This window comes from Stomoxys calcitrans, chromosome 1 (genome assembly GCF_963082655.1).
Source record: "Stomoxys calcitrans chromosome 1, idStoCalc2.1, whole genome shotgun sequence".
Classification (NCBI taxonomy): Eukaryota; Metazoa; Arthropoda; class Insecta; order Diptera; family Muscidae; genus Stomoxys; species Stomoxys calcitrans.
The window spans coordinates 258,620,338-258,631,739 of NC_081552.1; positions in this window are offsets into that span (position 1 = coordinate 258,620,338).

An 11,402-nucleotide genomic window follows, 5' to 3' on the forward strand; every position below is an offset into this window, starting at 1 on the left:
ACAACAAAAAATAGACCTTAAAACGTGCATCTCATTAAAGGCCCAGCAGACCAAAAAAAAAAAAACAAATCAGCTGAAGGCAAAATTAAAGCATATGAGGCATACAACTTGAAGCAAAAGCGAAAAATGCAGCAAGGAAAAAAATAGCAACCATAAAACGCTAACCAGGTGATCGATACCAAAATGTAATTTCTGCTGGCTGGCTATTATGTTGTTGTAGTACCTCGTTGCAGCAACAAAAACAACAACAAAAACATTAGTGGCAAGCACAATAGTAGTGACACAACGAAGATAAATTATTGAACATCTATCAGCGCATTCACAAAAACCGAATTTTTTTTGGTCGCCAAAAAAAAAGAGAAGCTAATTTGCATATTTTTGCTGTTTAACTACGAAACAGAAGGGAAAAGCTACAACAACTTCCAAACATTTATAGAACATCCACAATTCAAACCAAAAAAAAAAAAACGCCGTGAAACTCACAAAATTGTCAAATCACAATCGATGAGGCCCAAAAAATGGCAATGTTCGCAGGGCCACAGTTTTACCCCCTTCACTCACCCAAAGCAAACGCGAATTTGTTCGCTTTTTTTCATTTGGTTTGTAAGGATCCTGCCAAAAGGATTCTCATTCACGGTTGTGATAGGACAAAAACAATTTTGGCGCGCACACATTTTTTTCGCCAACTAATTTGCATGTGGTGCATGTGTGAGTGTTTCAACGGCGAGACTGTATGCCAGGATCAAGGGGGGAGGGGACTCGTTTTCATACGTGTTTGTGTATTAACTGCATACTCGCGCACACAGGCTTTGGTGTGCCCGTATGTGTGTGTGTGTGTTTGTTTGTGAAATTTATGCAAATTTTCTTTGCGTAGCATGAGGTCGTCGTCCCTAAAAGGTATTACTCGGCCTTAGGTAAATTCATAAAAAGTGAAAGGATTCTCCTCAGCCCTAGTACAGTGGTAGCAAAGTTTTAAGTACATATTTTTTTGATAATTTTGCCAGGATTCGAGATAAAACATTAAAGTAAAAAGGAAACTGTGGTTGGAAAAGGCTCACATACAAGGATTAAGACAGAATTTTCAAACAAGAAAATGGTCTATGTAGTCTATCTTGTGGCAGACTATATTCCACTCACTTAGTCTAACTACTTAAAAACAGCACGTGTTACAATCTACAAATAACCTGCATTTGATTTGGTTAACAAAAGCCGTTGGCTAGCAAGCACAGAAGAGTATGTACTTCCACTATATTAAATATGTAGGCATACATGGAAGACCTGCAGCCCGTTGCTAGATGTTGTGTAAGGGAAAAGTTCCCAAGAAATGAAACTACTTCTCTGTATTTTCTAAGAAATTTCTCCCTTCAGTAGGAATAAGTCCTGCTTCCAGCTCATAATCCGCAACGATTGTTTTGAGCGTATACTGTCTAACTAGAATGAGGTTAAAAAGGAAAATACCTGACTGAGATATGAGTATAGTAAGGCTGTGGGAACCGATAGGTTGCCAGCTCAGCTATTTCAGACAGTAGTCAAGCCACAGTATGTTGGTGGAATCAAACATTCGGCGAAATCGGACCATAAATGCGCCTTTTATGGCCCCAAAACCATAAATCGAGAGATCGGTCTATGTGGCAGCTATATCTAAATCTGGACCGCTCTGAGCCAAATTAGAGAAGAATGTCTAAGGGTCTAACACAACTCACTGTGCAAAATATCGACGGCATCGGATAATAAATGTGGCTTTTATGGGCCCAACACCATAAATCGAGAGGTCGGTCTATGTGGCAGCTATATCCAAATCTGGACCAATCTGAGCAAAATAGAAGAAATATGTCAAGGGGCCTAACACAAATCACTGTCCCAAATTTAAGCAAAATTAGGTAATAAATGTGGCTTTTATGGCCCCAAAACCTAAAACTGAGAGATCGGTCTATATGGCAGCTATATCCAAATCTGGACCGATCTGAGCCAATTTGAAGCAGGATGTCGAAGAGCCTAACACAACTCACTGTCCCAAATTTCGGCGACATCGCATTATAAATGCGCATTTTATGGGCCCAAAACATTAAATCGAGAGATCGGTCTATATGGCAGCTATATCCAAATCTGGACCGATCTGGGCAAAATTGAAGAAAGATATCGAAAGGCCCAACACAACTCACTCTCTCAGATTTCGGCGACATCGGACAATAATTGCGCCTTTTTTGGGCCCAAAACCTTAAATCGATAGATCGGCTGATCTGGGCCAAATTGAAGAAGAATGTCGAAAGGCCTCTCTGTCCCAAATTTCAGCGAAATCGAACAGTAAATGATCCTTTTATGGGGCTAAGACCTTAAATCGAGAGATCAGTCTATATGGCAGTTATATCCAAATCTGGACCGATTTCAGCCAAGTTTCAGAAAAATGTTGAAGAGCTTACACAACTCTCTGTCCCAAATTTCGGCGAAATCAGACAATAAATGCGCCATTTATGGCCCCAAAACCTTAAATCGAGAGATCGGTCTATATGACAGCTATATCCAAATCTGGACCGATCTGAGCCAATGTGAGGAAGAATGTCGAAAAGCCTAACACAACTCACTGTCCAAAACTTCGGCAAAATCGGCCAATAAATGCGCCATTTATGGCCCCAAAACCTTAAATGAAGAGATCGGTCTATATGGCAGCTATATCCAAATCTGGACCGATCCGTGCCATATTGCAGAAAGATGTCAAGGGGCCTAATACAACTCACTGTCCCAAATTTCGGCGACATCGGTTAATAAATGCACCTTTTATGGGCCCAAGACCTTAAATCGAGATATCGGTCTATATGGCAGCTATATCCAAATCTGGACCGATCTGAGCCGAATTAAAGAAGGATGTCGAAGGTCCTTACAAAACTCACTTTATTAAATTTCAGCAAAATTGGACAATAAATGTGGCTTTTATGGGCCTGAGACCCTAAATCGGCGGATCGGTCTGTATGGGGGCTATATCAAGATATATTTAGTTCGATATGGGCCATCTTCGAACTTTACTTGCTTATGGACACAGAAAGAAGCTGTACAAAGTTCCAGCTCAATATCTCTACTTTTAAAGACTGTAGCGTGAATTTAACTCACAGACGGACGGAGAGACGGACAGACAGACGGATGGACAGACAGATGGACAGATAGGCGGACAGACAGATGGACAGACAGACGGACAGAGAGACGGACAGGCGGACAGACGTACTGGCAGACGGATAGACAGATGGACAGACAGACGGACACACAGATGGATAGACAGACGGACAGACAGACGGACAGACAGATGGACAGACAGATGGACAGACAGATGGACAGATAGGCGGACAGACAGATGGACAGAAAGGCGGACAGACAGACGGACATACAGACAGACGGGCAGACAGATAGACAGACAGAGGGACAGACGGACAGACAGACAAATAGGCAACTATTTGTTGCCTATTTGACGGGCAGACAGATAGACAGATAGGGGGGACAGACGGAGAGACAGACAGGCAGACCGATAGACAGACAGACAGACAGAGGGACAGACAGACATATGGATAGACAGACGGACAGACAGACGAACAGACAGACGGACAGACAGACAGACAGACGGACAGGCGGACAGACGTACTGGCAGACGGACAGACAGATGGACAGACAGACGGACACACAGATGGATAGACAGACGGACAGACAGATGGACAGACAGATGGACAGACAGATGGACAGATAGGCGGACAGACAGATGGACAGACAGACGGACAGACAGACGGACATACAGACGGACAGACGGACAGACAGATGGATAGACAGACGGACAGACAGAGGGACAGACATACGGACAGACGGGCAGACAGATAGACAGACAGAGGGACAGACGGGCAGACAGACAGACCGACAGTCGGACAGACAGTATGATTCAAGTATGATTCAAATCGGTTCATAACCTCATATAGCTGCCATATAAACCGATCTCGGTTCTTGACTTCTTAAGCCTCTAGAGGGCGCAATTGTATCCGATTTTGGTGAAATTTTGAATGAGATATTATGTTATGGCTTGCAACTACTGTGCCAAGTATGATTCAAATCGGTTTATAACCTTATTTAGCTGTCATATAAACCGATTTCGGATCTTGGCTTCTTAAGCTTCTAGAGGGCGCAATTCTTATCCGATTTTGCTTCTAACAGCTGAGCCACTTATAATCCCAATCGGTTCTTAGGCTCATAAAGCTGCCATATGAACCCATCGTGGATCTTGACATTTTGAGTCTCTAGAGGGATATTGGCCATTATTTTCCCGGAGTGATCGGTAGTACAGACCGCTATAAGAGCTTGACGAGAATCGCCACCTCCACATGAAAATGTGGCTACAACAACAACAAGCAGCCGTATCGAACATTGAGTCTCAGTAAGAGGCCGGGCGGCATCAGCTCTTGCTTAAATGCCAAGTGCCCACGATGCTCGATACGACATGGCGAGTTATTGGCGCTATTCATGTTCCCGCAGTTATCGATCCGATAGATCGAAACGAGATTGCATACCTATAGGAGCTTAACGTTGCTACAGCAACAATCAGTCCGATATGATTTGTCGTTCAAAGGACCGGAGACGTAAGAATGGCATCTCGAGTGTCAAAAACTACAGGATTTCCATTTACAACTACAGGACTTTTTATACGTTCAGGACTACAACTACAGGACTTTCTATGCTGATTATGGTGAGATCCATAAAAAGGAACGAGTTTTAGATTGACTTTGCTCCTCATGTAAAAGTTTGCCGTATTTGCTCATGACTTTAGAGTCCTGGAAGTTTAAGTCGTAATGGCAGGTACCTCGACATTTCTGTCCTTCAGACAATATTTGCTGGAAGGTTCAAGACCTTCAATAGGGAGATCGGTTAACATGGGGGCTACATCCAAACATATTCAGGGCAGGAATATTAGTACAACTCACTGTATTGAAATCGAAAAAAAAATCGTCATTTGTGGCTAAAAACTCTCAATCGGCAGATCAGTCCATATCGGCAGGGCTTTAAATCAAAGGACATAACACAGCTCCCTGTGGCAAATTTCATTTCAAATTTGGGTAATAAATGAGCCTTTTGTAAAAGTCCCATCTGAACCAAGTATGGACCGATATCGACCATATTCCGCATTTATGTCCAATATCTAATCTCGATTCAATGTGCCACATTTCGAAATCGGTTATTGAATGAGGCTTTTGGGGGCCTAAGATTGGTCTATATCGGAGCTATATCCATCTTAGAACTTAACCTGCTTATGGAAAAGAGGATCTGAGAGTTTTTATATCCACCACCCCATTCTTCGGTGGTGGACATAAAAACTCCCTTGCAACCACTGTGAACGAAAGGAGAAACAAATCGGCTTTCATAATGCTAAGCGAATTTTTCTTTTCAATTTCGATTAAATATTGACAGTGGCATGCAAAAATCTATGACACTGAAAACCTTTCGATATGGATGGATTTTGGCAAACTCAATAAGGCTCAGCTGTTGCAAAAGTAACCAAGAAGACAACCCAGCTCATCAGCTCATCTTCCTTGAAAATGATGCACCAACAGCACAAATGGCAAATGAAGGAAAAAAAGAACTTAACGTTTAAAGTGTCCTGTCTAGCAGTTGGTTGGTTGGATAATTTGCGTGCATGCGTAATGAGAACGGGTTTGGTTAGGGCAAAACTGAAGAAGCACAAGCAGGCAAATATTCACTAACTCAGCTGAAAAGTAATAAGAGCAACGCTAGGGAGGGAAGCCAAAGGAACGAAGGAAGGAAGGAAGGATGTACGGAGGATTGTCATTGAATGACAAACATTACTGTGATGATGAGCTCACTTCATTCAAGTACAAGCACAACGTTAACATCTTACAAGAGCAGTGATTGAGCGAGTATCTTGTGTTTTGCCCAAAAGATAACGGCCGCTGACCTTTTCTTAAGTAATTGTCTCATCACAATAGAGGAGCCCCATAGGCAGCAGGGAGGATGACTTAGAAAGGGGTAGTTTCCGCTATTGTGTTACACTTTTTTTTCATGGACTACTTCTATTTTGTTATCCTTATGGTAGCAGTGTTTCGTTGATACTTCTGGGCTTCCTTGCTATCTTTACGTTTTTTTTTTGGCGCGCAAAAATTTTGCATTTCTCTCAGCAGCCGTACGCAAATTTTTGCAAAGACAATCGCCCGAACCAGAGGAAGGATGCGAATGAAGGATTTGCATAAAAATAAATATCAACGAATGGGTTAGCTGGCTTTGTTATTGTTGCCATTTATTTCGTTGCAATTCATAGCAAGGGGGTGCAGAAGGGGTTGGAAGAAGTTTTTAAGATCCAGCTTGGGAGGATAGTCTTTTGATGGTACATTAAAAAAATCTGATAATTGTTTGTCAGGTCATAAAAATGAATGTCATCTACGGCGCTGGGTCATAAATTTGAATGTAGGTCAGGATATTTGAAAACGATATGAAATGAGTAAGGAATTTGCATACATGATTTTTTCCTATTTAAGTAGTTCATGAGCCTAAATGTAAGACATATTTGTAAAATAATAAATTAAAAACAAGTAATAAAGCGTTAAGTTGGGCCGGGCCGAACTTTGGATACCCACCACCTATGTAAACTGCCTTTCGTCAAAATCCGGTGAAAAATGCATGATTAATGACCACATAGCAGCTATATCGAAACATGGTCCGATTTAGACCAAATTCGACACGGATATTGAGTGGTCTAATAAGTCATTGTTCAATTTTGTAGAACAAAATAGTGGTATTTTTGGTAGATATATCCCAATATAGACCGATCAGAACCATATACGACATGGATATTGAAAATTCTGACATTAGGCACTGTGTCAAATTTCAGCGAAATCGGAAATTGTATGGGGCATAGACTTTAAATCGAGAAAACGCTCTATATGGCATCTATATCCAAATTTGAACCGATCTGGACAAAATTGAAGTAGGATATCGAAGGGCCTAACACAACTCACTATCCCAAATTTCGGCGAAAGTGGACAATAAATGTGACTTTTATGGGTCCAAGACCTTAAATCGAGAGATCGGTCTATATGGCAGCTATATCCAAATCTGGACCGATCTGAGACAAATATAAGAAGGATGTCAAAGGTAACAACACAACTGACTGTCCCAAATTTCATCGACATTGGACAATAAATGCGGCCTTTATGGGCCCAAGACCTTCAACCGAAAGATCGGTCTATATGGCAGCTATATTCAAATCTGGACCGATCTGAGCAAAATTGAAGAAGGAAGTCGAGGGGCTTAACTTAACTCACTGTTCCAAATTTCAGCGACATTGGACAAAAAATGCGCCTTTTATGGGCCCAAACCCTTAAATCGGGTGATTGGCCCATCTGGCAGCTATGTTCAAATCTGGACCGATCTGAGCCAAATTAACGAAGGATGTCGAAGGGCTCATCGCAACTCACTGTCCAAAATTTCAGCAAAATCCGATAATAAATGTGGCTTTTATGGGCTCAAACCCCTAAATCGAGAGATCGGTCTATATGGCAGCTATATCCAAATCTGAACCGATCAGGGCCAAATAGACGAAGGATGTCGAAAGGCCCACCGCAACTCACTGTCCAAAATTTCAACAAAATCGGATAAAAAATGTGGCTTTTATGGGCCTAAGACCATAAATCGGAGGATCGGTCTATATGGCAGCTATATCCAAATCTGAAACGATCTGGGCCAAATTGACGAAGGATGTCGAAGGGCTCAACGCAACTCACTGTCCAAAATTTCAACAAAATTGGATAAAAAATGTGGCTTTTATGGGCCTAAGACCATAAATCGGAGGATCGGTCTATATGGCAGCTATATCCAAATCTGGACCGATCTGGGCCAAACTGAAGAAAGATGTCGAAATGCCCAAGACCACTCACTGTCCCGAATTTCAGCAAAATCGGACAATAAATGTTGCTTTTGTGGGCCTAAGACCCTAAATCGGAGGATCGGTCTATATGTCAGCTATATCCAAATCTGAACCGATCAGGGCCAAATCAAAGAAATATGTCAAAAGGCCTAACGCAACTCACTGTCCCAAATTTTGGCCGAATCGGATAATATCATATTGGAAGTCATAAAAAAGCACGTCATGCAAAATTTCATTCAAATCGGATAGGAATAGCGCCCTCAAGAGGCTCAAGAAGTAAAATAGGGAGATCAGTTTATATGGGAGCTGTATCAGGCTACAGACCGATTTGGATCATATTTGACACAGACGTTGAAGGTTATGCGAAAAGCCGTTGTTCAAAATTTCAGCCAAATTGGATAATAATTACGCCCTCTAGAGGCTCAAGAAATCAAAATCCCAGATGGGTTTATATGACAGCTATTGGGTTGCCCAAAAAGTAATTGCGGATTTTTCATATAGTCGGCGTTGACAAATTTTTTACAGCTTGTGATTCTGTAATTGCATTCTTTCTTCTGTCAGTTATCAGCTGTTACTTTTAGCTTGCTTGTGAAAAAAAGTGCAAAAAAGTATATTTGATTAAAGTTCATTCTAAGTTTTATCAAAAATGCATTTACTTTCTTTTAAAAAATCCGCAATTACTTTTTGGGCAACCCAATATATCAGGTTATGGACCGATTTGCACCGTACTTAGCACAGTTTTTGGAAGTCATAAAAAACACATCGTGCTAAATTTTAGCCAAATATGATAATATAGCGCCCTCTAGAGGCTCAAGAAATCAAGACCCAAGATCGGTTTATATGACAGCTATATCAAAATATGAACCGATATGGTCCATTTACAATTCCAACCGACCTACACTTATAAGAATTATTTGTGCAAAATTTCAAGCGGCTAGTTTTACTGCTTCGAAAGTTAGCGTGCTTTCGATTGACAGACGGACGGACGGACATGGCTGGTTCGACTTAAAATATCATGACGGTCAAGAATATATGTGCTTTATGGGGTCTCAGACGACTGTTTCGAGGAGTAGCAAACAGAAAGACGAAATTAGTATACCCCCATCCTTTAGTGGGGGCTATAAAAACATATATCCAAGCCTTATTGAGGTATCACTGCTAGACTTTCGGGCGGTAAGGTTTAAAACTATGAAAATTACAGTTGACAGTGTTTATGCAAAACACCCGATTGTCACAAAGAAAAAAAAAAAACAAATTCTAAGAATGCGTTAATATGAGTTGTCTTTGAGGCTCAACAACAAAAAAATTCTAAAACAGGAACATACTCCTCTTCGATTGAGGTGCACTACCATAAGAATGCATTTTTTCTACATAAGAGTAGGTATTGGTGTTTATTTTGTTTGCTCCTCCTTTAAATGTTGTTTGTTTGGAAAATTACTTATCATTATTTTTATACCCTCCACCATAAGATGGGGGGTATACTAATTTCGTCATTCTGTTTGTAACTACTCAAAATATTCGTCTGAGACCCCATAAAGTATATATATTCTTGATCGTCGTGAAATTTTATGTCGATCTAGCCATGTCCGTCCGTCTGTCCGTCCGTCCGTCCGTCCGTCCGTCCGTCCGTCCGTCCGTCCGTCCGTCTGTCTGTCGAAAGCACGCTAACTTCCGAAGGAGTAAAGCTAGCCGCTTGAAATTTTGCACAAATACTTCTTATTAGTGTAGGTCGGTTGGTATTGTAAATGGGCCATATCGGTCCATGTTTTGATATAGCTGCCATATAAACCGATCTTGGGTCTTGACTTCTTGAGCCTCTAGAGAGCGCAATTCTTATCCGATTGGGATGAAATTTTGCACGACGTGTTTTGTTATGACATCCAACAACTGTGCCAAGTATGGTTCAAATCGGTCCATAACCTGATACAGCTGCCATATAAACCGATCTTGGGTCTTGACTTCTTGAGCCTCTAGAGTGCGCAATTCTTATCCGATTTTGATGAAATTTTGCACGATGTGTTTTGTTATTATATCCAACAACTGTGCCAAGTATGGTTCAAATCGGTACATAACCTGATACAGCTGCCATATAAACCGATCTTGGGTCTTGACTTCTTGAGCCTCTAGAGTGCGCAATTCTCATCCGATTGGGATGAAATTTTGCACGACGTGTTTTGTTATGACATCCAACAACTGTGCCAAGTATGGTTGAAATCGGTCCATAACCTGATATAGCTGCCATATAAACCGATCTTGGATCTTGACTTCTTGAGCCTCTAGAGGGCGCAATTCTAATCCGATTGGGATGAAATTTTGCACCAAGTGTTTTGTTATGACATCCAACAACTGTGCCAAGTATGGTTGAAATCGGTACATAACCTGATATAGCTGCCATATAAACCGATCTTGGGACTTGACTTCTTGAGCCTCTAGAGTGCGCAATTCTCATCCGATTGGGATGAAATTTTGCACGACGTGTTTTGTTATTATATCCAACAACTGTGCCAAGTACGGTTCAAATCGGGCCATAACCTGATATAGCTGCCATATAAATCGATCTTGGGTCTTGACTTCTTGAGCCTCTAGATTGCGCAATTCTCATCCGATTGGGATGAAATTTTGCACGACGTGTTTTGTTATGATATCCAACAACTGTGCCAAGTATGGTTCAAATCGTTCCATAACCTGATATAGCTGCCATATAAACCGATCTTGGGTCTTGACTTCTTGAGCCTCTAGAGGGCGCAATTCCTATCCGATTTGAATGAGTTTTGGCACGTAGTATTTTGTTATGATGTACAACAACTGTGCCAAATATGGTTCAAATCGGTCCATAACCTGATATAGCTGCCATATAAACCGATCTGGGATCTTGAATTCTTGAGCCTCTAGAGGTCGCAATTGTTATCCGATTTGCCTGAAATTTTGTACGACGGATTCTTTCATGACCATCAACATACGTGTTTATTATGGTCTGAATCGGTCCATAGCCGAATACAGCTCCCATATAAATCGATCTCTCTATTTTACTTCTTGAGCCCACAAAGGGCGCAATTCTTATTCGAATTGGCTGACATTTTACACAGGTCTCCAACATATAATTTAATTGTGGTCCAAACCGGACCATATCTTGATATCGCTCTAAAAGCAGAGCAAATCTTTTCTTATATCCTTTTTTTGCCTAAGAAGAGATGCCGGGAAAAGAACTCGACATATGCGATCCATGGTGGAGGGTATATAAGATTCGGCCCGGCCGAACTTAGCACGCTTTTACTTGTTATTGTTATGGTTGTTGTTTTTGGTAGTAGGAAAAATATGGTAATGATGCCAGCCATGGCCTAGCAACCCAACCCAAGCCAACCCAACCCAACTTGCCAACTAACCAACCTAGGAAGCCAGCCAAGAAAACAAATATGAGTGAAAACCAGCAACAAATTGACTTTGAATCTCATTTTCATTTTCAGATTTCATTCATAAATCCATCACAGTCCATGATGAG